The 26,997-nt window shown below is 28.8% G+C and overlaps 1 protein-coding gene across 2 annotated transcripts in view; it reads left to right on the top strand.

The window, feature by feature from the left end:
* Positions 1-26,997, top strand: part of LOC114128661 (Krueppel-like factor 6) — a 193,159-nt gene that overhangs the window by 28,563 nt on the left and 137,599 nt on the right. The window contains exon 1 of one of the 2 annotated variants that reach the window (XM_050201663.1): positions 25,732-26,255. The exons of the other annotated variant lie outside the window; for it this stretch is intronic. The gene's annotated coding sequence lies outside the window, so the exon portion shown is untranslated. Of the gene's footprint in view, positions 1-25,731; positions 26,256-26,997 lie in introns of those variants that run through there. 2 annotated transcript variants of the gene reach the window in all.

Genomic DNA, 26,997 nt, shown 5'->3' with positions numbered 1-26,997 from the left:
AAGATATAATTAGCATATTGGGACCTATAATAATTATTAATGTTTTTAATATAATTCTTGGTATTATACAATTGTAAAGTTCAAAATGTTAAACGGAGCTTTTAAACAAGTCAGGAAAGCTCAGTTTGTAAGCATTCTTAATTTTCGATTTCTAAATATATTATAATACAACGATATAAATGAAAAATAATTTAGTATATTGGAACCTTTTTTTTTTAATATTAGTAATTATGAATTTATATTAAGAAGCTACTCATATTTAAAAAATTGTAATGTTGTCCAATATTTATTTAATTTTGTCTATCTTAATGATGTATTTTTAATTAACCGAAGACGGGGGTATAAGAAATTCTAAACGTATAATTAGAAATCTAAAACTAATTAGAGCTGTAATATTATAATATATTTTTTTAAATCATATATAATTTAGCTTTGCGTAATAGAATTCATACTTCATATTGGCCTACAATAAACACACAATATTATTTCTTCTGTCCCTAAACATTTGGCTCACTGATTTCTAATTCATTAAGTGCATATATGTTTTCCAAAAAACAATGATCTGAATTATTTACTTATATGTTCTAAATAAATATTATCGATCGTTTGTCCTAAGTATTATATTCAATTATTACGTAATAAAACATATAACTAAAGGGTAATAAAATGTGTAGCCAGGATTTAAGTATTATTACCTAAGTTTTTCACGAGTCTAGATGCATACTGCAACAACAAGACTTGTATATTTGTTTATTAGTGTGTGTGTGTGTGTGTATTCACATCGACGGTGACATTTTAATAATTATTATTATTAGGGTGAGAACGCGATAATAACAATAATTTCCAATTTGCCATTCAAGTACAAAAGTAATGTTATACCTCTAGTTTTCCGTGATAGAACTAAATAATGATAATAAATTCACCATCATTACACATTATGGGATTTAGTTATCGACGTTTATTATGGGCGAGTGTAGAGTAGGAAAAAACCAAAAACACACGAACTGTATACACGCGTATGATGGTTATATTATAATATACTACTTGTATAGTACAAGGTGATTCGTTTTAGTGTCTATGCTTACTAATTAATACTTATATCATAACGTTTTAACTATATAAAAAAAATTATTTTTACGTTATTTGATGTCGTTGTAAGATAACACTTAAAAAATAAATAAATAATTATTTTATATATTTTGTATTTATATCGTTATCATATTTTAAGTTTTTATTTTCTTAAATGACTATGTATTTTTTTTTTTAATTTTGAGTACTTGAATACATGAAAATGTTATCTTAAACAATCATTATTAGTTATAACGTATAAGTATTTGAAGGATTGATAAGTAAAGTTAATTAATGTAAAGAATCTTTATTAGAGATAGCTCGAAAAATGTTGGTTCCCGTGTTAGCTAGCTTAAATCCAAATATTTATGACAGACAAAGTAACTAGGTATTCGTTTTAAATTTGATTTATATGTATCAAAGTTCTACTAAAAATATTATAATTTATTTAGGATTTCAAATCAAAAATATCTGTTGTTTTTCAAAAAATAAATAAATAAAATATACAATGAATATATTATTTTTGTTTTGAGAATAATGTAAGAAAAAAAGTGAAATCTTTTTGAAGTCATAAAGAAAGACACTAAAATTGATTTAAACAATATTTGTATGCTAAAACGAAACGTCGTTAAATGCGTGTTTATATATTTTATTACAATATTATTGTATGACAGACTCGAATAATATTATATGATGTTTGTACCCTATCTTTTATATGAATCCATAATTAGTAGCACTTTTAATTTTTTACGTATATTGGTTTAAAACTTTTTTTTTCTAACAGCTTTGATTTGACTTGAAGTAAGCTCATGTACCGTATAAATTCCCTGATGCTATATAGATATAGTAACTAATAATTGAAAACTAAATTTCAGTAATCCATTAGGAGGTTTATACAACAATTATAATATGTTTGAACGTAAAGTTTAATTTACCAATTGCTTTTCATTTTATACTTTTCCCGTGAATGGCTTTACAATATGAATTTATATAGGTACCTAAGTGAGTGTGTGTGTGTATGTATTTTGGTTAATGGTATTTTTAAATTATTTGTATGTTAAATAGTTATCTATGTGATATTCTCTTTAATTTATTGTGATTGCGTAACATTTACATAACTATCCAGTATTACCTATTGAAAATACTTTGTATGTATAGGATATAAATGGCGTATGTTTTCACTTCATATTATTATATCATTTAATATAATTTTTAATACTTATTAACTTATATTGAATTTGTTATTTTTATTTTTTCCGTTAATTATTTTGGGTAGGCTCATATTAAATATATTCAAAACACACTCCTCAAGAAACTTCCATTATTTTAAAATGTAAAATATTATTATGCAAATACGTACATCATTCTTATGTATTATGTCTTTGCTACAGTTTTTACCTTGAAACCATTTTAATTTAATATCATAAAATTAATTGAAACTGCTATTAAAATAATTATCATGATGATTATGACATTGTAAAATATGTGTCAACATAATATTATTGTAATATATAAATATATTAATTTAGATGAATTTAGTATTTATATTACCCGAATAACGGGAAATAATATAACATGTTTTTTTTTTTAAAATAAATATCAAAAAAATTAATGGACTCTTATGTTTTATTATTATGTTCTTAAATTTTCTTTATTTTATCATACACAGTCAACGCAATTCAAGTAATAATATTTTTGACTTGTTTTTTTTTATATCTACATATGATAACGTTTATCTATTAGAAATGCATATTAACATCTAGTATTATTATGAAAAAAAAATAGTTGATGCGATACGTGTAAAATATTATTTACATAATATCATATTAGTGCATAATATGCTATGCTATTAAATCGAAAACTACGATTGGTTTATTGAAATTTGACTAAAATAACAGGTTAGACCGGGAGTGACTAATACTTTTTACGAGAACGGAAAAAAATAAATATAAATTATATGATAGAATATAATAAAATACAAATGTATACGAAAATATAATATTTCTCGTATCATATTTAATTCCCTGTTGAAACAGTAACGTTGTGTATAATTCTTACTTAATTATTGGTTAAAAATGTTAAATCACAACTGTCAATAAAATTCAATTTACTTAGGTAGTCCTAAATTATCTATATTATAATCTAATTGCGTTTTTATGCTACAAAAAAAAAATAATAATAACTTATCGTGGACTAAAAATACGCACAGATATGCTTATAATCAGAAAAAAACTTTTTGTAGAGTACCTATTAATTTTAATAATAATATCAAGTTCACTTTTTAGCTACCTATTGATTTCATACTCGCCCGCGTCTCGTGCAGTCATACCCTCTCACGTACAGTTCTTGATGCGTTTATTATTTATTTATTTTTTTGTATAATAACATACTGTATTTGTATTGTTAATAATTTTTCTATTGTTTGAGATGAACGTCGATGTATGTTGATTGTATTAGGTATATGCTCTACAACGGTACATAATCGTTACTCAGGTTTAATTACCTATACATAAAGAATCACCAAGCATGTTCACTGTTCATCTCCCTCACCACTACTACCACCATATTTTTATTTATAATTTATTGATTAAAATTCTTATTTTTGAAATTTTTAAATATACTTAAAGCTATATTTTCAAATACTTAGAGTTTGAATTATATTTATATAGTTTCTAATGTCATTACCAACTTATGTTTTTCAAATTGTTACGTATTTAAATCAAAAGTCAAATGAATAATTTTTATGTGTCCTAGATAAATTGCTCTATGCTGATGGGTTTCGAAAATATGGAAGTTATGATGATTTGAAAACGTCAGTAATTAATATTGATACTTATCAATATTGAATTTTTAGTATTTTTTTTTTTCTGACACAGGACAAATGTTATTAAAATCCAAGTAATTGTAAATATGGTCTTCATGGATAATCGAAAAATCCAAAAATCAGAATTTGAATAAATGTTATGACATTTTATTTAAAGTAAAAACGATGTGTGTGCATGATTGGTGAATGACCCTAAATAGAGGACGGCCGCGTGTGACTACGGCATAACAGTAACAAGAAATGTGTGCAAATAAATTAATATTACATAGTCTCCGTTGATATTATTATTTTAAACATAGGCATGATCACTCGTTTAAGAAAAAAAAAATAACCGCTTATTATACATTTTATACGTTCACTGCATAACAACCGACAAATTATATATAGCCACGCGCGACGGGAAATATTCAAATCGCCGATACTCGAACCTTTCGACGGTGTGCTGAAAAGTTCAAATGACATATTATTTTGACTTTGAACAATTATTCGAAATAATAACAATATGGCGTGTTTGTATGGTTTTGTTCTGGGTCGTCAAAACCTCCCTTGTGATTTAACTTTCAACCCTTGAGCCATGTGCCACACAATGGAAACCATCATTGGTCACCATTCGAAAACTAAAAGACTGTATATTATTAATATCTTCATTGAATTGGTTGGAGTTTGTTTTTAAAAAAAAATCTTTTTTTCACCGTCTTCATGGACAATACACTTTTATACCAAACATGGATGCTATTTGTTATTTTTGACTTGAAATGACTTTTATTGATAATGCATTTTTGAAATAACTAATATATGTTTATTTCTTATACCTATTTATCCTATTTTTAAAGGTTCATATGGTTTCAAAAACTAGCTAGTCGTAGTTGTATTGAATTCTCAAATATATCGAATTATTTAAAATATAACTGAATAATGTGATTAGAGTTTTGAAAATAAAAGTTCTGAATTTTTTTAAGTTAAATTTACAATAATTTAATGTAAATAATTGCATTTAAAATGTATATTGTAACATCCAAGGATATCTAATTTAGAAAAAAGCTTATAAAGTGATGCAATTTAATTAGATTCTTTTTTTTTTAATAAATCAAATTTCATAAAAGTTAAATTTGTGAACTTCGCTTCTTACAACATGGTAACTTTCAGTTATATTTTTTATGCTGTTTCCGTAGAATACAAATCATTTTTCTATTAATGATATCATTTAATAATATATTACATTATATAATATAAGAAGTATGACAATTTTAACACAAATCATTTTTGTTATTGAGAATTTACATCAGATGGCTAAATCTTGACGAATTCCATAGAAAATTATAAATTCAATCGATCAATTATGATATTTCCTGTGACACATCGGTATCCTCGGAATTTCAAATAATATTGTTTGGTTAATTTATATTGTTTGAAATAATAATAATATCGTGGAAACAAGCTTCCACATAAAGTGCCGCGTTTGTCATTGCGGTTGCAACAGTCACCGTCGCCGTGACTAGCTTCAATATTTTTTGTGTCAAACTACGAGTAAAATAATACCGTGAAGTCACTTGTCTTCATTTATTCCATTCTGTGTAAGTCGTTACAACAAATAGGTACAGCGCACCTGATGTAAAAATGCTAGTCATAACTTAAAAATAAAATTTCCTAGAACAGTTTTAATTTATATATTATATTGCAAATATTCCACATAAAAACCATGCAAAATGACGTATGAAAGTGTAAAGTTAAGGTATATCTTGTTATCGTACCGGAAAAAATAATAATCTACCGTATAAAATTCTGTTCCTCGTATATTATAATGCTTTAGTATACGATAATACAAAACAAAATCATAAAAACGTGCGCTGTATCGGAGTATACACGGTAAGTGGTAACCAGTTACGATTGTAGTCGTATTACCGGAAACGATTGTTATTCTAGGTGTACCGTAGTTATGTATAATAATATTATAATGCCTAAAACAGCAGCGCGTGATATATGTACTGAAAGAAAACTCATGATGTGTGCGCTGTTTGAATTCCATTCGTGTGTATGTAATTTTACAATCTGTGTTTACGTTTTAATAATAATAATGATGATATAATATCGTTTAATTTACAAAATACACAAATACAGTGCCACCACTTTACATACGATTGTCATCAACTAAACAATATAGGTACTCGTTTATAACGATGGCTGCTGTGAACATTCCTTTTCGAACCGACAAAAAACATAAAAAATATTTTTAGACATTTTTATTTGAAAAATTCACTTAAATTTTAAGCCTGTTTAGTATAAAATGTACTACAATGATACTAGTTTACTACTATAGAATAATACTATTTAAAAAATATAAAAGTCTGTCAAGTAATATTTTAAATTAAAGAATTATTAATGTGGTTTGATGTAATTACAAATTGTATAAAATATTTGTAATATGAAAAGTTTTGATTAGCAAAATGTATTGAAATTTAAAAATATTAAAAATAGAATAAGCAATGAAAAAAATGCTTATAATTAAAAGGATAAAAAAATATCTAAAATGTCAAAATACCTTATAAAAGTAAAGTTTTGAAATTCAATTTATTAGTATCTAATTCAAAATTTGTGTTAAAGAAGTTTATTTTGAAGTTTGTAAGCTAAAAATAATGCATTTATCTAGAAATAGCTCTAGTTATTTGTAATACGACACCAGCTTTGACGTATATAATATTTTAGCGTATATTATACTTTAGACTTCGGGCCGTGCCTGTGCATAATATAATATTAATAACACAATATTATGTATTTTATTATATCGTACGGGATAACACACGTACTGTTAATTGTTATTATATAATATATATATAGATGGATTTGATTCATTGCGAATGTGGTAGGTACATTATGCAGATTTCTCGTGTAGGTATAGAAAGAGAGATCGCAACGGGGAAGCTCTGACTGTGAAAGAGGATGCATAATAATAATATTGGCGAGTCTAAACTTCGGCGACCATGTTAATCGTGTGTCAATTTTAATTTACTGTCCCCTCTCGTTGGCGGTATAAAATCTACACTATAGGGCAATAAAACCAACGCTGCCTGCTCATACACATCACACAAAGTCCAGTAGGAGGATATATAATGTATATATATATATATATAAAACATACATGTCTCTAAATAATTGATCTATATTTATAATGAGTAATTCACCACGTATGCTCGACCCTTATTTTTTCTTTAATATTGTATATTAAATAACTAATTTACTTAAAGACTATAATACTCAAGATTTTTGTTGGTACTATAGTTACTTAAGAAGTAATCGGTGGAGATAAAAATGTATGTTTTTAAACGAAACCCATACCTTGGCTATACTATAAATTATTTAGCAGAAAATTCAGCAAGAAAATTAAAAACAGAAATTTGCATTACCTTTACCTCAAAATAATCTTTTATAGTAAGTAGTACAAAACTTTTCTAAACTTTTAAAGTATGATCTAAGTATACTTTTCAAAAATCAAAACTTGAATACATTCATTACTGTAAAGGAAAATTGGTGTGTGAGAATGCTTAGTGAATCACCCTGTATATATATGCAAGCGTACAGTGCGTAGGTGTAGATTCGCGTAAATCGTGCCCACTGCGGCGAGCGGGGAACAAAGTCTGACTTCGAGTGTATATGTGCATTATTGTGCATGTTGCCAAGTGGCTTGCACGTAATAAATTTGCGAACCACCGAACCGTACACCTGGCAACGTTGCGACGTCATATCGGAAGTACTGCGAGCCGCCGGTGACGTTGCGTCTGTCCCCGTTATCGTGGATCCTAAACCACACAACTTCCGGACGATAGGTGTTGATGCAGGTAATGTTTATATTTCTGGGAGTGCAATTTTTGGTGGAAAATAAAAACCAAGCCAATAGTTCACATCAAAGAAAAGTCGCCCGCTCGCCCGCTAATTGAAATATTGCGTACGATTCGCTGTATAACTACTGAATAGGTACTATTCTTCCGATTATTTAAGATCTTTTACACCATTAATATCGTATCGTTATCTTACCGGAAATGTTTATAGTTTCTCTCTAATCGGCGTGCACCCTTTCCTGAGGTTTTTTATTTTTATCTCGGAAGACCTTTGTGACTTAGTTTTTATACATGTTTAATATAAAATTATGCATTTAGTATTGCTTATTATATTATTTACGTAGGTATACGCAACTGCCATTTCCGTGTGGTCTTAACGCCACCCGGGTTCGTGTATTCCGACTTAAATCACATCGTTCATCATTTTAAGCCATGTGACTCCTCCTCACTTCACCTTTTGAACACTAGTCTTGTTTCATCCACACACTTATCATTTTGACAACAATATGCGTTATATATACGCGTATTACGCTTTCCTCTTATTATCATCGCTCAAATCGTTATTTATTCTTATACTAAACGTACACACTACCACAATAACAATAATGCATGTACATATACACACCGGCATTTGTATCCAGCCGACGGATGATATATATAATACTGACGTATTTAAATGGTCCATCGAGGGGGAGGGTAGACAATCGACCCAAGCGACACTTTTGTTATGTGCGTGACATTTTTGTACACAGACAGTGTTTATTATAACTTTATAATGTTTTGTATCAAAAAATTCAATTTTAAAATGCTATCTAGATTCAGATTCACCTGGACAATGTTCATATGGATACGTTTAATATCATTTATTTTGATATTTATTCTATCATTATTTAGCTTTATCACAAATTTAAGATTATTATTATACTCAATGCCAGTTCAAACGGTGAACTCATAGCAACATGATGGTTGTAACATTCGGGGGACCGCTGTCTCAGGGTTTTTATTTTGTTGTTGAACGGCATCCAATCGTATAATTTATTTGATGAGTTGCTACGAACATGCAAAATCAAAATGAAAAAAAAAAACGGATAAAGTGACCCTGGTACATGTACATTAATATACGTAGACATTTATCGATGGAATGCCTAATATATAATTATTATACTGTATAATGTCTATATATAAAGTATAATGACTCGTTATAGGTTTATCGTAGTTTAGATGTTGCGGTACAGTGCTATTAGTTATTACCAGTGTATAATGTATATATGTATATTTTACTGAAACTACTGTTTGAATAACAAATATTTGGCTCCATAATTATTAATGTACACGTCTTGTGTTATCACAATAATTATTGAGTTATCGTAATTTGCAAACGTAGTTTGACCGTAACAATATAAATTAAAACATATTAATCGTTTAAGACAGGGAAAAATACTTATTTACCTACAAAACTATCGTGGTCGAAGTACTTTACAGTCGATTGATTGTGAAACGACGTTGGAATTTTATTTTTGTAACATTTTTTTAATTGAAACTAAATAAAAAAAAAACCAAACAATGAGTCACAGCAGTTTAATAATATTTTTCATTTTGGAATTCTGTAGATATTGTGTTTTCCATCGTTCAGACATCACGTGTTTTATAATTTTAACGAATAAATGATCGGTCAAACATTATGATATATTTTCATTATGGTGAATTGATAAAAGTTACATTTTATTATTAACATCTGACATATAGTTTAGATAATTCGTCAAAATAAAAGAACTTTCGAATCAGGTAGCTATTACTTAATATTATAACGGTGTTTTTAAATCCTGCACTTTTCATTGAATTTAATAAGTATTACTTATACAGGTAATATGGTAATATAGTATAAAACATTTTTATTATTAAGTTATTAATAATATCTACTTTTACGAAGTTAAAAAAAAAAAACAATTAATTTAGTATGTTCTAAATTGGTAGGTAGGTGTAATACAGATATAATTTAATCGCACGAATTATTTATAACTGCTTGTAATAAAAAAAAAAAAACTATTCAGTTTTCCTTTCCATCGCTATAATTTATCTTATTTATGTAGGTAAATACATTTATAAAAACAATAAATGATAATTAGAAATTATTTTCCTTTATTAATACATTCCAAATGTATCAGTGGTTAAAATTAGTCGATTAATTTATATTATTGCATTAAAAATGATACTACGAACTATTTAAATAATAAACTAATGTTTGGATTATAATAGATAGTAATCAATTTTTAAGCGAATTAGTTTTCAATGTTGTAACCAATTTTATGGAACAACATGTGCGGTGTTTCTTTTGATCTTAATAATGACATAATATGTTATTATATTAATATTATTTTAGTTTCAATTAAAATTATCATTTAATTTGTATTTCTTGTTATTTTTAAATGTTAATATAATCTATCTAATCTATTTATCTGGGATAAATTAATTGTAAAATTCAAAGACTACATAATCATGATTACTTTAAATAATTATTCTGTAGACGACTATTAGCTGACGATCATGTTGAGACACATTATACATAATACATAATATATACGATATTCTATTGAACTGTTTATTTATTCTCTTCAAAAAAATATTTACATAATAAATTATTGTCAAGTTTTAGCATATAGCATTAACTGAATGCTTGTACGATGAATCACAGTGTAAAGCCAATAATAATTTTAGTTTGAATTACATTATCAATTATTATAATATACGAATGTGTTTATATTTCTTTAATACTTAAGTATTTTTATGGAAACAAATTTTAAGACGATAATACTAGCACAGTAAACACTGTTTTCAGTCTTACAAATACACGAAAGCGATAAACGTGGTTGGCGGGAGTCTGTTAACGAAAAATAGGTTTTTATTATTTTTCAATAGGATTATGAAATATCAAATAATATATAATACCATTTTGTTTATAATATAAGATTAATTTAATGACAACGCGGAGTGTATTATATTATATACCTATATTTATGATAGGTTAAATTTATAATGATATATTATTATCATAGTTTTAGTAGATAAAGATAAATTTTACATAGGTAGGTATAATATAAATAGCCGAATCCTGGAAAAATTATCAAGGAAAAAACAACAGAAAAGAAGATTAATCTATTAAAGTGTGTTAAAACATGTTCTGTTTCATGGAAGGGATCTGAAATAGCGGTTCTTATTAGTATCCAAGGAGCATTAGTAATATTTTTTGTGGAATATTTCTAAGTAAAATAGTTTTTACCCAGCTACATGGTATTTTGCGAGGTATTTTGGAATATAAATGTATAAAGAGTATCCTTCAAACCCTATTTTTATCTCCTTTATTGGATTTAAAAATTCCATTTTTAAAAGTTAACTCCTTCTTAAGAATAACAATTTGTAACACTCACTAATATTAATAATTTTATCAGATATTTACAAATGTTTTCTTTTTTAATCTTTTTATGGATTATAAATAAAGGTATAATAAGTAATGTAATAGGTACTATACAATACTTTCATACAATGTATTATGTTCTTAATGTACGATGTTGACCTGGTATTCTGACGAGTGTTGCGTTCGGTATATAACAATATTTCATATTGATTATTAAGCGCTAACCTATGTAAGTATTATTGTTATTTCACTGCCAAATCTAATTATTTTCATAAGTTTGTATATTACTACACATCACACGCACACCTCGAACCGTAGACGTGATTTTTCCGAGTTAAAAACCGTACACAATTTAATATCATTAGTACCCTTCTCAATAAGTCCTGAAGCAAAGGATGATATAATATTATTTCGGTGTACACCAGCTGTAGCGGATGAGCATGCCAGCGGCGATGTGTGTAGGGACCGAGTGACTGAGCGAACGCGGACGGAGAAAACCCGAAGGCAGTATAAATAAGCTTAAACAACTTGCAGTAAACTGCTGTTTTGGCTGTTGTATAATAGATATACAATGAAACTTCTTTTGACAAACCCTCTAAATAATGGACAAAATATCTTCAAATAGTGGGGACAGTTTTATGATATTTTGATTTTTAATTTTGATCAGTGTTCTCGTATATTTAGAATAATATTGTGTGTTGAGCAAATAAAAGTTTACCACATTTCCCCGTATCGATTGTACCAAATTGGAAAAAAAGGTGTTGAATACAACTAAAATAATGAGTGTCTGTGTTATAGAATTTACCATTTTATCAATTATTTTAATTATAAATATATTGGTACATATAATTAAATAACTTTACTATAAATAATTACACATACGAGTAAAAAAGATGCTGAATGTACATCTACATCATTAGGTATTACATTAGGTGTAGTTATTAGTTGACATAATATGAAATACATTTCACTATATAAAAATTGAATTTCTTTTAAATAACGGATAATCCCGAATAACGGAAAATTATTTCAGCGATTTTTTCGCTTTTTCTACTTTTTTAATGTGCGTTGTGCCGCTACATCATATATTTCCGAACGGTTTAAATTAGTTTATATCACGCAAAAGACGCACAAGGATCGTTGTATTATTACAACGAAATATCATAAAAATTATCTTCCACGGAATAAATAATTGATGGACGTGCGTTACGGGTTCGATGAAAAAAAATGTTTATTTTAAAGTGCATCCACGAATTGTTTATTCTATTAAGGATAATTTGTATGTTATATCGTCATAATAATGCAAAGTTCCCTGTGCGTCTTTTGCGTGGAATCAAACAGTTCCAAAAAAAAAGAATAATGATTAGAAATATCGTCAGGCCGACACGGTGATATGCCACTTCAGTAAAGTCAGTGTACATACGTGAAACGTATAATGTATAGTATTATTCCAATATAATATAAATAGGTACCTACGCGATTTATCGTATTATTATTTGTGCGCCGCGCACAAAATATTAATGTAAGGGGAATTGGTGAATTTCCGCGGATATGAAAACCGAGGGGGTCGTGGTTGCGGTGGTGGTTGCGGGGTGTGTATCGTAATTTTTGAACTTTCCAATTGTAAAAAGCTTCGGGGGTCTGGGGCAATGAATCCCTATATATAATTCCTGCAGTATATACATGTTCGACCCCCCCTCCCACATACACGTGCGTTCGCGGGCACACACACGCGCAAACACACACACGCATGTACGAGTTGTTTGGTCTCCAGATTACATTGTAGCTCGATCCCTCTGCGAACCCTTACCCGACCTGAATGTGAGGAGGCTTATAACGGACGGTGTTCGGAGTGGTGGCAGCGGCGGCGTGGTTGAATCCGACGGCGAAGGGATGCGTGCGTTCGGGCCGACTATACATAACAGACTACATAACCCGTGTGCAATACATGTGTACCTATATACAGTTTTGTATAAGACCAGAGGTACGGTTTATATATATGTACAGTGGTTATAGACGTCATTGTTTACCGATAGTTACCTCAGGGATACCAAACGAACCGCTGCGCTGTGCGCTCGTCCTCAATCCGTATAGTACTGCAAGTCTCCGCGCTCCGTCTTTCTCAATTTCTCTTATATATATATATATTATATATATATATATATATAAACCTCTGTGCGTGGCTGCTGCGACGTAACCGTTCCATCTCGATCAAATAAATTTATATTAAATTTACTCTACCGTATATTATATATATATATAATACGTAGTAGGTACACTACTACAACGCACAACATGTATAAATATATATATATATATATGCGTGTGTGTACTACTCAGACGAACCAGCCGATGGCAACTCGGGAATTCGGGCTGAGGGGTGATGGTGAAAAATTATCGTCGAGTAAGTTGGAAAATTAAAAAAAAAAATTGCTGCTCACTCTTATTGCATATGCATTCTATATACCTATATCTATTATTATTTTATTATTAAATACACGAGACATCACGGTTATCGACAGAATATTTTACATCGCCGCAGCAGAAGTCCGCATTGTGTATACAGGCTGATCGTCAAATTTTTAATGCAATTCAATTTTTTTTTACCAGGACTGTGACTCAGCCAGTTATTTAATATTTAAACTATTTTTGCTAATGGTTATATATTATTATAAATGATGGTGACAATTTTAAAAATATAATTTTAAAGGTATATGAAATGATTGTTGGGAGTTATGAGAAAATTCAAATAATGTAGTTAAAAAAAAATAAATATATCATATAGAGACAACATACCTACTTGCTAGATACTGCAACACTGCAATACTGAAGTCTGTATATTATTTTATAGAATATAATATCATAGGTACCACGTCATAATCACGTCTAGTCGTTTCAATATTGTTAATTACCTAACATTTTTTGAATTTCGATGATTTAAAATTAAACTAGCTCACGTCCACTTTTACATTAAAAATACTTTGTATAAAATAAATGTCGAATACTTTATCGATATATCTGTATACATTGTTAAATATAGCTCTGATATAATAATGGCGTATGACGAGCGTGCAGCACGCCATACTTTAATATTATACATTATAATACTCTCAGTTCTCAGACTTTTCAAGATTTTTTTCGTACAAAATATGTTATCACTTCAGTAGCTTTTTATAATATGCTACATAATTATTCTGAAAATAGATTTTTATTTATCATTCCGTTAATAACATAATATAAAGTAAACAAAGCTTATTAAAGAAGAATTATTGTTTTATAGTATAGAAAAAGTGGTTAATAATGGCATTATTTTAGTTTATTTACTGAAAACTCTAAATTCAAATTAATTATATATATAAAAAAAAATGTGTGCCTTACATTAATAAATCTTATACTATCACGCGCACGTTTGAATGTTATAATTGATATAGTATTGAGTGCTTCAATTTTTTTGTATTGTTTTTTGTACTCAACACTTTTGGGTTATGATATTATTAAATATTCATAGTTTATAAGCACTTTATATAGAAGATTATTATTATTGACTTTCAACGATCACATTTCAATACATTGCTATATTTGTTTTGCGCATGCTGCCTAGTACATGATGATATATTATTTTGATCAAATAAAACTCCTATGTGGATGATAATCCATAATAGATTTAATGAATTTTGTATAATATTTTTGTATTGTCAAAATAAATACGACATTTTATTAATTTTTATTATTCAGGCGCTATTGTCTTGCGTATCAATATTTTATATTGCTATACCTATTTGCATATTCACTCACTCGTATTAGATAACAAAATTGTTTTTATAGATATAATATTAGGTATCTTTATGTTCCCTCTTAAAGTCTTTTAGCTATAGACCGGTGTAATAATAAACTATATAAAGTTATTACACAATTGTGTACCTATATTGTATTATTTCATTTTATTTTAAAATTATGATAAATTGTTTAAAAAAAAAAAAAAAAAATATTAACATACATCATAAAATATGATGACTATGCATAGTTATTAGATAGTTAAGTATATGCATATAATATGACGATGTATTTATTTCCAACTTAACATTTTTTATTTTTATTATTATTGGAATATAATAGCTCCAGTTTCCAAATTACTGAACGATATAATAATAAGTGTACAATGTGTATAATATTATATTATCATAAAACTATTTTTATCTACAAATAGAATACTTTAATATAATAATATTATAGTACAGGAATGTCAATAACTGTTTTAATTAAATTGTTATTTTACACCATTCGTGTTTAACATCCGTTGAAAAAAAAAGTCATATATGCAAACATCCTGATGTTTAATATTTTATTTTATACATATACCATTGTGGGCATCGGATGAGCAGCGATTATATATAATTATTATCTATTCGTATATTAATTTATAATTCATTGTGATCTATGTCTATGTATTTTATGTTCGTGCTATACATAATATGTTATAAATTATTTACATGGTACCTTCAATAGTGTTCGTTAAATCTTTGAGGGTTATCGATTTTTCGTGTAGTCACGTCTGGACACTTATGTGGTCACAAATCCATATAACAAGCAAACTAGTGTGGTTCTATAATGTCGAGTGCGGTCTGTCGTGCAGTATTGCACTGTACGTAAATCTGAAGAGATTAACCTTAGAAAATAATATCAGGACGTTTCATTTGACGTTCTTATTATATTATTATCGGTGCCGTGGTATTGACGTATCACTCTAAGCACATAATATTATGTATTATTTGTACATGCAATAACCTTATAATATTATATATATACGTTTTTGTTTTGAGGATTATAATATTTAATTATTTATTTGTTCCGTTAGTGATAAATTACTAATAAATTTTTTTTTGTTTTTGCTGTTGCAGGTAATATTTTAAACTGATAATTCATATCATAATACCATTATATAGAAGTAAGTACTTCCATATTATAGTTATTATTACCAGTACCTAAGTAGTATTATATTATATAATACGTGAATTTAATAATCAGAAACGGTAACGTATTTAACATAAAAACAAGATAGTTTCAACTGTCTTCACTATTCGACGTACGCAGTATAATAAAATATTATTAAACGCTTAAGTAAATTAAATTTAAATTTAATCAGTAAAAGACGACCAGCCTCCACGTTTTATACGTTCGTCTACATAATGTAATATCGATTAAAATAAATTGTTACTGTTTTTCGATAAAATACCGAATTTTGTTAAAATATATATTTTTTCTCATCGAATTTATATCGTTTACCATTTTTGTCGTACTTATAAACTGTAGTAAGTTGTGTATAATACTGGAATCGACGTTTAATTCATCTAAGACGTAGGAGGCGGCGTTTGACTACCGTCGAAGTTTTCCATGTAATAAACGACTGTTGGGCACAAAAAGCTTTTGGCACAGGTTTCTGTCATTTCGCAAAACCTTCTCGCTGAATTTTTTTTTCAATCTCTATAGATAATTGAAACCGAAATCCTGCCAGAAAATCGCTGCAGTCTATATCGACGAGAACCGAAACCGTCCAAGCGTCACATCGCGCTTTTTCCTGTAGTAATGGGTTGTTTCCTACTGACGTGGAGTCGTGGCAAGTGGCATGCGAGGACGGTGTGAACGGCGGTAGTGGTGGTGGTGGTGGTGGAGATGGTGGTTGTGGTAGTAAATTCGAGTACACAGTAAAAAAGTTTTTACGGTAGGGAAAGAGTGAAAGAGAAAGAGACCGAGAAAGTCGATCAGCTGTAATGCGTCCGTTTTAGGGAATGTTACATGCATACTTACGACTAACCTATGGATATGTATAAAATACTTAGTTACCAGATCTATAGGGATTAAAGGGGTGCAAATGCTTTGGTGAAAATGTACGTGGTTGATTTTTACAAATGCCGCTTTTGTCCCTTATTCATTTATTATTATAATATTATTATTTTATTAATACTTTAACCCACGTTACGAAATAATATTAAATACATTAAATCTAAGTAGCAGTATTTCACAGACTTAATTTATAATAATGTACTAGTATATAACAGATAATAAATAAAATATATATTTACAAGACTGATATGTATACACGAACATGTCATATTATAGAAATGAACACTGTTCACGCGCGCCGACTGTAACAGACCGGAAGTTACCAATAAGCTTTATTAGTATTCAATTAAATGTTTCGCAAACACACGATTTTACGTGTCCATTGGAAATAACTATAGCACAGAAGTTTTTTTTCCACTTAAGGTCATCCAGCATTGCAGTAAATTCCATAATACTATGGCGTCAACGACTAATCATTAAAATATGCCAGAGGAATTTATATAGGTATTGTTGTTTATAATGGAATCGCGCATTTTATAATAGGAATTTCATAAATTATAATCGCTTCTCTTTTTTATATGTATATGTATTTATATTGTTCGGGACGAAAATCATCGAATAAACCTTAAATCACGTGGGTTCAACAACATATAATTTATATAATATATCATATTATATCTAGTGCGTGTTTCGTATACTAGCTATGTAATATAATATAATAACACTGTTTGCAGTGTAGCACCAATATACTAACCGTATAGGTAATAGGTATACCAATGTCCAATATCAATATTCTACCATAATCGATTAGACATAATAAAATACTGTAGATTGTGGAAAATATTTGGGAGTAATCAGAAACGATGTTTAGCGCCATGGTATCCAATACAAATCTATTACAGTGTATTATATGTCAATGAAAAATAAATATACGTGATAAAAAAAAAAATAATACAGAGTTGAAAAAATTTGACGGATTTAATATTATTATGTTTGTATACTACAATTTAATATCATATTGTTATTAGATAATATATTTTGTGGAAATTCGATAAAAGACTTTTCTGAGACAAATGCGTTTATATTTTGTCGTGTCACCGCAAACTTCCAAAATCCGATGTTTTTGAGCTTTCAAAACACGTATATAAAGTTTCAAAATATATCTGATTGTATAATAAAAATAAAATCAACAAAACCATTGTAAAGTATCAACAAAATTCGAACTGATGGTTCGCAATATTCTTCTTATCTCCACAATGTATAATAATGAGATATTATTTTTTTATTTTATTTATTATTATTTAAACTTGTTCTCAACGGACGAGCTTATAACATAAAGCTAACCATATCTCTTGAACTCGAATAAAACTTTGTTGCGGGAGAAAATCCACTCTAGACAAACGATGAGACTACCATAAATAATAATAACAACATCAATTATAATAATAATGTCTGTTTGCCGCTTACTTACGTAGACGTATCGAGTGTACGTTTTTACGCATATTACAATTTTTCAGTTTTTTAGTCGTTTTATTTGTTCCAAATGATAATTTGTAGGTAGTGCAAGAAGCACTTCATCTGAAATTCGGAGTAAATAATGCTTAATAATTTTTTGATGAAATAATTTGTCATATGCTAATATAATAATATAATATAATAAAATAATTGACTTATTAATAGCCTTTAAAAGAAAAATAATATCCAATGTTTTTATCTTATACAATTTACCTAATACATACTTTATTTTATAAAATAGATAAATAATATTTTTGATGAAATGATAGAAGTTATTAATTACTTGATTACTTGGATGAAGACAATAATGGCTAGTGAACGACATTTGTCTTGAATTTAAAAACTAAAATTTGTGTGGATAAATGTATAATTAATTATCATAGGTATTTTTTTAATATTGAATTATTGACGAATTATATCCTGTAATACAAATTACAAATTAGTATACCGTTTTAATTTATATTATATTATGCTATAGGGGGTTTTAAATGTACCTACTTGCCACACCGTTATGTGCCAATATACACAATTATATCAAATGTAATGTAAAAAGAAATAACAAAAATGGTTGTGCAATAAAGGGAGAAATCAGTGACAATATTTCAAAGACACGAACTTTATTTTATTAGACTTTTTTTTCTACTTTTATCACGTGCCACATTTCTTCTGATACAACTGTGATAGGATTGTCTGATAATGTGTTATAGGAAATTTTTGAAATAAAATACTTTCGGACTTTGGGAGGTTGTGTACATTTTTATAAAATTTTTACTAGTAATTAGATTCAAGTGTAGGTAATGTTGAAATTGTAATGTAACACGTGATCACAAATCGCGCGCGATAGAAGACATAAGCGTTAAAATGAGATAAGTAAATATAAATCGTACCGTACAAAATCACCAAAATCCTAGGTACCTGTACGTTATAGTTAATAGATTTATCTATTAATCGTGCCTGTGTGCTTCATTCCAAATGACAGATATTAAATTTAGAACTGTATCATTTAAAAACTTCAAACGTATAATATTCATTGATAAATGTATTATCTTACTATGATAATGTGTAAGGAGTTTTGTGTTATAACATTTTAAATATTTTGAAAATTATAAAAAAAATGGGTTCAAAAATCAACCAATTTAAGATTATATAATATATGATAATAATATGTGCCATAATGTTTTGCCGTAGTCACTGATTGGTGTATAGTGGTCAAGCACTGTCTGGAATCGCTAGCTCCTAGATGTTCCCTAAATCCTACTTACACGAATACATTGTTCCACAAACACCATAAAATAACAAAAAAATCACACTGCCATAGATGTTACATCGATTAATTAATAATAATAAATAATAATACTTAAAATAAGTATTGAATCAAAAAAAAAAATCTTATTGTTACCTACCTATTATATTTGTTTTAAATTAGTTTACGACAAATAGATAATATATATTTACATCGTTTGGTCGGTGCAAAAATTAAACATTTCAAATGTAATGCTTCAGCATATTATTATCGTGTACCTTTGATCGTGTATTACAATATATTAAAACGATCGAACGGATGATGAAGACTTTGATCGGTAGCTGTAGTGTAATAACATAATGTAATATAGCTCGCGCGTGCCCACGTATAGGATGACGACCAATCGATTTCCACACAACACTCACACACTCGTTCGCCGAGTTGTCCGTTTCGTATTGTTTATAGTTTAATATATTATTATTGTTATTGTTACCGTTGTTGGCATTGTCACCCGCGTTTCCAGTCACGTTTTCGGAAAACTATTTCAACCGCACACACATAATATATATATATATATATAAAGTTTTCCTTATAATAATCGAATTATAGTATTATACGCAGCGCACACGCTCGCCAGTAAAAACACACGATATTATAAACGGACCATAAACCGTCTCTAATCGGTTTTCGGTCTCCGCGCAGCCGACGTTATTCCGCGAGGGATTTGTCACCCACCGCCTCGCCCGCGGTCGTCCGTCCCGTGGATATACGTGCGCGTGACGCACACAATATTACTATGCCACTGACTGTCAAAATATTCCCGAAATCCCGGTCGATCCGTGTTCTGGCGGATAAAGCATGAACCCGTCGTGCGTGCGCTTAGGCTCGGGATTAAAACGTGCGGTCGTGGTAACGCGGTGCGACGAGTGACGACACTGCTGCATGCACTCCGGTGGTGATGAGCCTGCATCCGAGGTGGGTCCGAAAATAATTACAGTTCTAAATTGCGTACAAATCAAGTTTAGGTGAATAAAATATTTTTTCTGAATTGGGTCCGGCCATGAAATATTATGTGTTCGAATTAGGCACGTGAAACATTATCTTATCGTATAATAAGCGATGGACGAATATACATGATTTCATACTTTCCTGAATTTAGTATTAAGTGGTGATAACAAATTAATTCTGAGTTAGGTAATCATACCTAATATATATTTACTTTCATTCTTATCAATTAACAAAGATAACAATTGTTTTACAAATGATTTTGTATAGGTATTCAGCTAGATGATATGATTGCGAAAGTCACGGATTATTTATTAAACGATTATACTTATCTCGAATCACAGTTCCCAACAAACGTATTGTCTAAATTTAAATATTCAAAAATTGTAATTGCAAAAAGCATGTTAGTTCTTTAATTTACACTTAAATTTTACAATTCTAAGTTTGTTGGCGTGGAATATAAAATTATTTATTTTTGGGATCTAACTATAATGCATTAGTCTGAACTTACCACACGAGTCATACCTACTATATAGTATGATTTCGAACACGGAACCCAGTATGTATAACATTTGAATCTATGTTACAACTATAATACTTGTAGTACCTATGGTCTATACTCTATACGATGACTACAATATTACCATCGCACGTTATTCTATCTCGTTTTTAAATATTTATCGAATTTGGTTCTATTTTAAATTATTGATTTCGCCAATCAGAAGATTCCTTGTTTCTGGTTTAAGATTTCGTGTTATATTTTCGGTTACTTCGGTTGAAAACATATATTTTTAAAATTATAAAATCAATTTCTTGTTATAATCATTCCTTGTTGTTGGGGCCTATTTTATATTTAGTGTCTTATTAAAACGGCTTCAGTACCAAACAGTTATTTAAGTTTTTCGTGGTTTGAATATGACCAATATACTTACATCACTGTCATATGTACAATTTTTGTTATAATGTTTTTTTTTCTTGTTTACTAATTTGTTAATATCTTATACTCTTATATGTGCACTTATTCGAAATTGTAATAGGACTTACGTCCGTATATTTGAATAAATAAATAAATAAATAAATATCCAAAAAATGAAAAACTTCTCAAGTATTTACATATAATGAATAAATTATTCAAAAGTTCACTATATCTAATCTAAAAATTCATATGTATTTGTGTAATTCTATTATCGTTTTCATAGGCACAATTAAACGCACTTTGGTTATGTCTATGGCGAAACCGGTGTCTATAATAACGACATTATTACTGATACTTATGTATCAATTGAAAGCGTTCTCATGAAATAGAACATAATATAAATTAACATAAAAGCGAATAAATTCTTATTTTAGCGTTGTACGCCGATTGTTGACTAGCATATTTAATTATGTACGTGTAAGAGCATCGTATGAGGTTGTATGTCGCCGTTCGAGATTAATTGATATTTCAAGTTTTTTTTATCATCAAGTAAATTAAATTGAATTTGATCAACGAAAAATACTAAACTTTATTCAGGACAAGATTACAAGAACCATGTATTACGCAGTGACCAGTTTGAAGTATAAATACGTTGATTTCTATAATTTAATTATCAAAAATAATAATTTTATTGTTTGATACTGTTTTCTTATCGATAAAAATTTTAAGACAATATTTTTAATTTTAAATTGAAAGTTATTGTCCGAGTTTCTATAACAAGTTACTGATAAATTATTTATGAACTATATAGATCGTAGGTGATAGGAACACACATTTCAAAATTTACCGATGTCGTGAGGTTAGTTAACCTAAAGGAGACTAATAAATTATAAAGTGGGATATATGGATATTTGACTCTTTCACATTCATTCCTGGAGTAAGTTTATGTATCGTCTATGAATAAAACGTGCACACAACAACAAGGAGGATTACAAAATATTACTTTAATCAATTTTAAAAAAAAGTTTAATATCGATTCCTCTACACTCTACAGTGTAACCAATCTCAAGTTGTGATTTTGTTATGCTATACATAAATGTATTACGAACAAATATAATATAATATATAACCAAAAGCTCAATTTCGATACATACGTTCTCCGGGGAGTACTATAAAAGTTTAATCGAGTCCACTTTTTCCCTCGCACTCTAATAATTTATACTCTACGCAGTATCTTTATTCTACGGTGCACATTTATTGATTATAATATTATTTCACCTCGATACAAAAGTACTAAAGAATTAAAAAAAACTGAGATTTATTGTACTTTGGGTAATATTTGATGTGGTTTTAACTGTAGGACTCACGAGCTTACTCACTCCGAACCTTTTACGGAGACAGTTTATTGTTGAAATACCTATATATAGAAAGTTTAGTGTACCTATATTTTAATATTATTTGTAATACAAATAGAATTAATTAATGTTTTATAATAACCGATAAGGTTATCAAAACATTATGTTTGTGTAGTTTTTCACATCACTAAATTTCTAGTAAGGTACCACCTTTATAATAGTATGGTGTTTAGTTTTTTAGTAATAGTAACTATACTCGTACATAATTCATAAAATATATCGATGATAACAGTATTTTGTATTAATAGTATAGCGTTAACTCAGATAGCTGTTTGTTAATTTTATTCATATAATACTACATGGTATATAACATCTACGGCCTTATCGCCAAACTATTGAGATTAATCAACATACCCTAATTGAATTGAATTGTTGTAGTTATTGGCGTATCAGATGGCTTCTTACAAAAGGGTAATTCTACAGAGTTACGGTATGGGGATGAATTTATCTGTAACTGAATTATAGGATACAACGTAAATGTAACACTTGGTCGGGATTTAGATCAAAATTTACACGAAACTTTCGAAAACGTATTATATCAATATAATATAGTTATTATTACAAGTTGTTTTGTGCATCCATAACCTTTTGAATGAAATATAATTTTCACATGATATCATGATACATATAAATTTATTAATTTACTGTTTGATTTGAATGAGAATTGTGTTAGGTATACTTATTCAAACTTCATAACTCATAATCTTCAATTAATAAAGTCTATATTAGTTTGAGATGTGTCATATTTATATACACACCTATAATATAACACGAGGCAGGTAAACTAGATTATTTTAGTAAATTGCTATTTGTCAAACTAAATTTATCACCATAAAATTGATTTTATTTTATTTTTTAACATTTATTTCTGTTGAAATATAAAAGTTTATTGTGTTTGTATTGCATGAGATATATTATATTATTTACCGACTACAATGTGAGTGGTACGTGTCTAAATCATAAATTAAAATAAAGTTCTTTTAATTTAGTAGGTCAAGCATAACAAGTGATCTCTACTTCAGGCTTATCAAATATATAATACATGTTCCCGATTTATTAATGGGTTCACACACCAGCCAAATGTTTGATAATATTTAACGTATCTCAATAATTTTTACGGTTATGCTGGTATGATAAATTAAAATAATTGCTGAGTAATCATTGGGACTTAAAACGCAATCAATAAAATATTACTAATTGGTCATAAAACATTTATCGATAATAAAACGACCAAGATGTCAGCGATTTTCGAGTGTCAGATTTTACCCATGTATTGTTATCACGTGTAATGAATGTAAAAATTATAATAGGTAATATTCATAAGCGTCCAATTGTCCAAAACAAATTTTTTATCACCCTTTTTTGATAGTTGTATAACTTCTGTGTATTGATACTAAAAAATGTATATACTATATACAATACGACATATTTTGATGTATTCCAAGTAAATTAGGTACAAGTATTTTCTCATAATTATGTGAGCGCAATGTACACACGATCATAATAATACCTATATGAAAATGCAATAATACTCTACGAACACAACAGTCATACAACCGACCGATTAACGGTATATCGATGTGCAGTGTGCACATTCATTCTTATACCAACGATCGTACAAGTATTCATTGCTTAAATTCTAATATTACAAACAAACAACTTTACCTATTTGTATTTACTCGGAAAAGCTTGAAAAGGACTATAAGGTCACCTGTAGTGTGTATACTTAATAATCATTTATCGAATGAGGCTATTTAATGAGCGCGCACTTGTAGAAAATACACAATACTATGAATAGTCGGTGAAATTTCACTCTCAAATGGCACGTAATCCTATTAAATTTATCATATTTATATGATAAACACGTATTATATCACGTAGAAAACGAGAATACTAGTCGATGACGTCAATAACATAGAGGACTCGATGAAAGTGAATTTTAACACGCGGCTATGTTTCGCTCGACATCTGTAATACTAAATAAAATAATATTTGAACATACACAACACGCGGTTATCTCTATCATTACTATGAATAAACATAATATGTATGTGTGCGTAGATGGGTTCATGTTTGTATCATAAAAAAATGTGATCATAATATTACATATTTATACACTGAATAGTTCGAAAAAATGTGCCAAGTCTAAACCAATACAGCGCGTCGACGGAGAGTAGAAAGTTGTAATAGTTATCAGATTAAATAGGTACTCATTAATATATTCTAATAATTGGATTTTTCTCTAATAGCAACATCGGTACGTTTTTTTTTTAAATATCTCCATCAAATAATATTAAACATTTTTTTTTTATAAATTAACGGATTTGACCATCACGATGGTTCAAAGTTCAAATATCGACAGTCAAATTACACATTATTATGCTTTAGATATTTAATAAAGAAATGTATAAAGTGAACAATAGGCGTTTACAATGTCGGTATAATATAAGTCTATGTTGTTTTACGGATTGAATAAGTTATATACAATTGCATATTTGCATGCCTTATTGAATAACAAAAGTCTTAGGTACAAAAAGTACTGAGTATTAAACTAATAAGAATATAATAATATACATAGTAAGTTGTACATAATAATTATTAGTATTATATACTATTAGTATAGGTATAGTGGGAAACTTTTCGTATTTCATTTATTTTCATAGAGTATTTACTATTAATTATAAAAATTGTTATTGCACGCATATGAAATAGGAGATTTTCGTGCACAATTTACATGATCACAATACATTAAAGTCATTAAACAGTTAATATTGTAACCCTGTCTAGTTTTTATCCTCTTCGTATTGCTACACCTGCCTAATTACATGTAACCGTTTTCTATCAACATAAAACTAGATTACCACGAAAACTATTCGAACTGGTCGCGCTGAGGTTCATGTGTTGGCGACACTGAGAAATACCGGGAAATTTTTACACATACGTCGGCCGTTGGGGATTTCTAAAAATGCGTTACCTACAGTTGTCGATTTGTGTCGGGATGCAATTTTCAAGAGTAAAAGTGCGGGCTATCGCGTTAAATCGTTCTATTTTCAACGTCCGTGATTAGTGATAATTATTATAAAATAATAATTTGTGCTGTGTTTGAAAAGTATATCTATAGCTTTTGAAGTCGGGAGTGCCTAGCGGTTTGCAGTATCGTGGTTTCGGAAACGATAGGCTCAGGTGAGTCCTCGGAGAATATAATAATATAATATATAGATAATGTAGGTGGACAGCAAAAATACCACAGATACACAATGACATTGTGATTACTTACATGCCTTAGATATAAGAAACGTATTATATAATGTAGCTCACGATTTATTTTCTATGGGTTCAGAACGGTTATCGTGATTTTTTTTACGAACTTACGTCTAGCTCTTATTTAGTTATAATCGTATTTTGTTTTAGTAAGGTACGAGCTAAAAGTATAATTTTGTCTTAGTTTTTTTCATTTAGTCATCGGGGTTGTAGATACACGTCGGAAATAACGTTTACACGTAGCGAATAGGTACCATTTTCGTCGATAGGTTATTCCCGTATCCGGATCATTGTTTCCTGAGTGTCAAAATAGTAGCGCGAGTAGTTTTTGTGACCGAGGACCGGGTATTTGGTGGGCCGCGACCTGTCGCCTTATCTTACCATTGCAATAAACACCGGTGGCTGTAGGCGCGTTTCACGTTTATATCGCATTATGTGTTTGTAAAAGTTCTCGGTACGACTGGCATACCTTGCATACCTTCTAAATAGTAGCTGATACTACTATTACTAATATTTACTATTACCGTGGAGTTGTTGTAATAGCATATTATTATTATAATAAAATACGACTATAGTTACTATATTATTATATATACTTATTGTGTGTTTATATGTACACACACACACACAAAAAAACAATTTATAAACGACGCCTATAACTAGT

Source organism: Aphis gossypii, chromosome 2 (assembly GCF_020184175.1).
Source record: "Aphis gossypii isolate Hap1 chromosome 2, ASM2018417v2, whole genome shotgun sequence".
Classification (NCBI taxonomy): Eukaryota; Metazoa; Arthropoda; class Insecta; order Hemiptera; family Aphididae; genus Aphis; species Aphis gossypii.
This window is presented reverse-complemented; position numbering and strand designations above follow the sequence as displayed.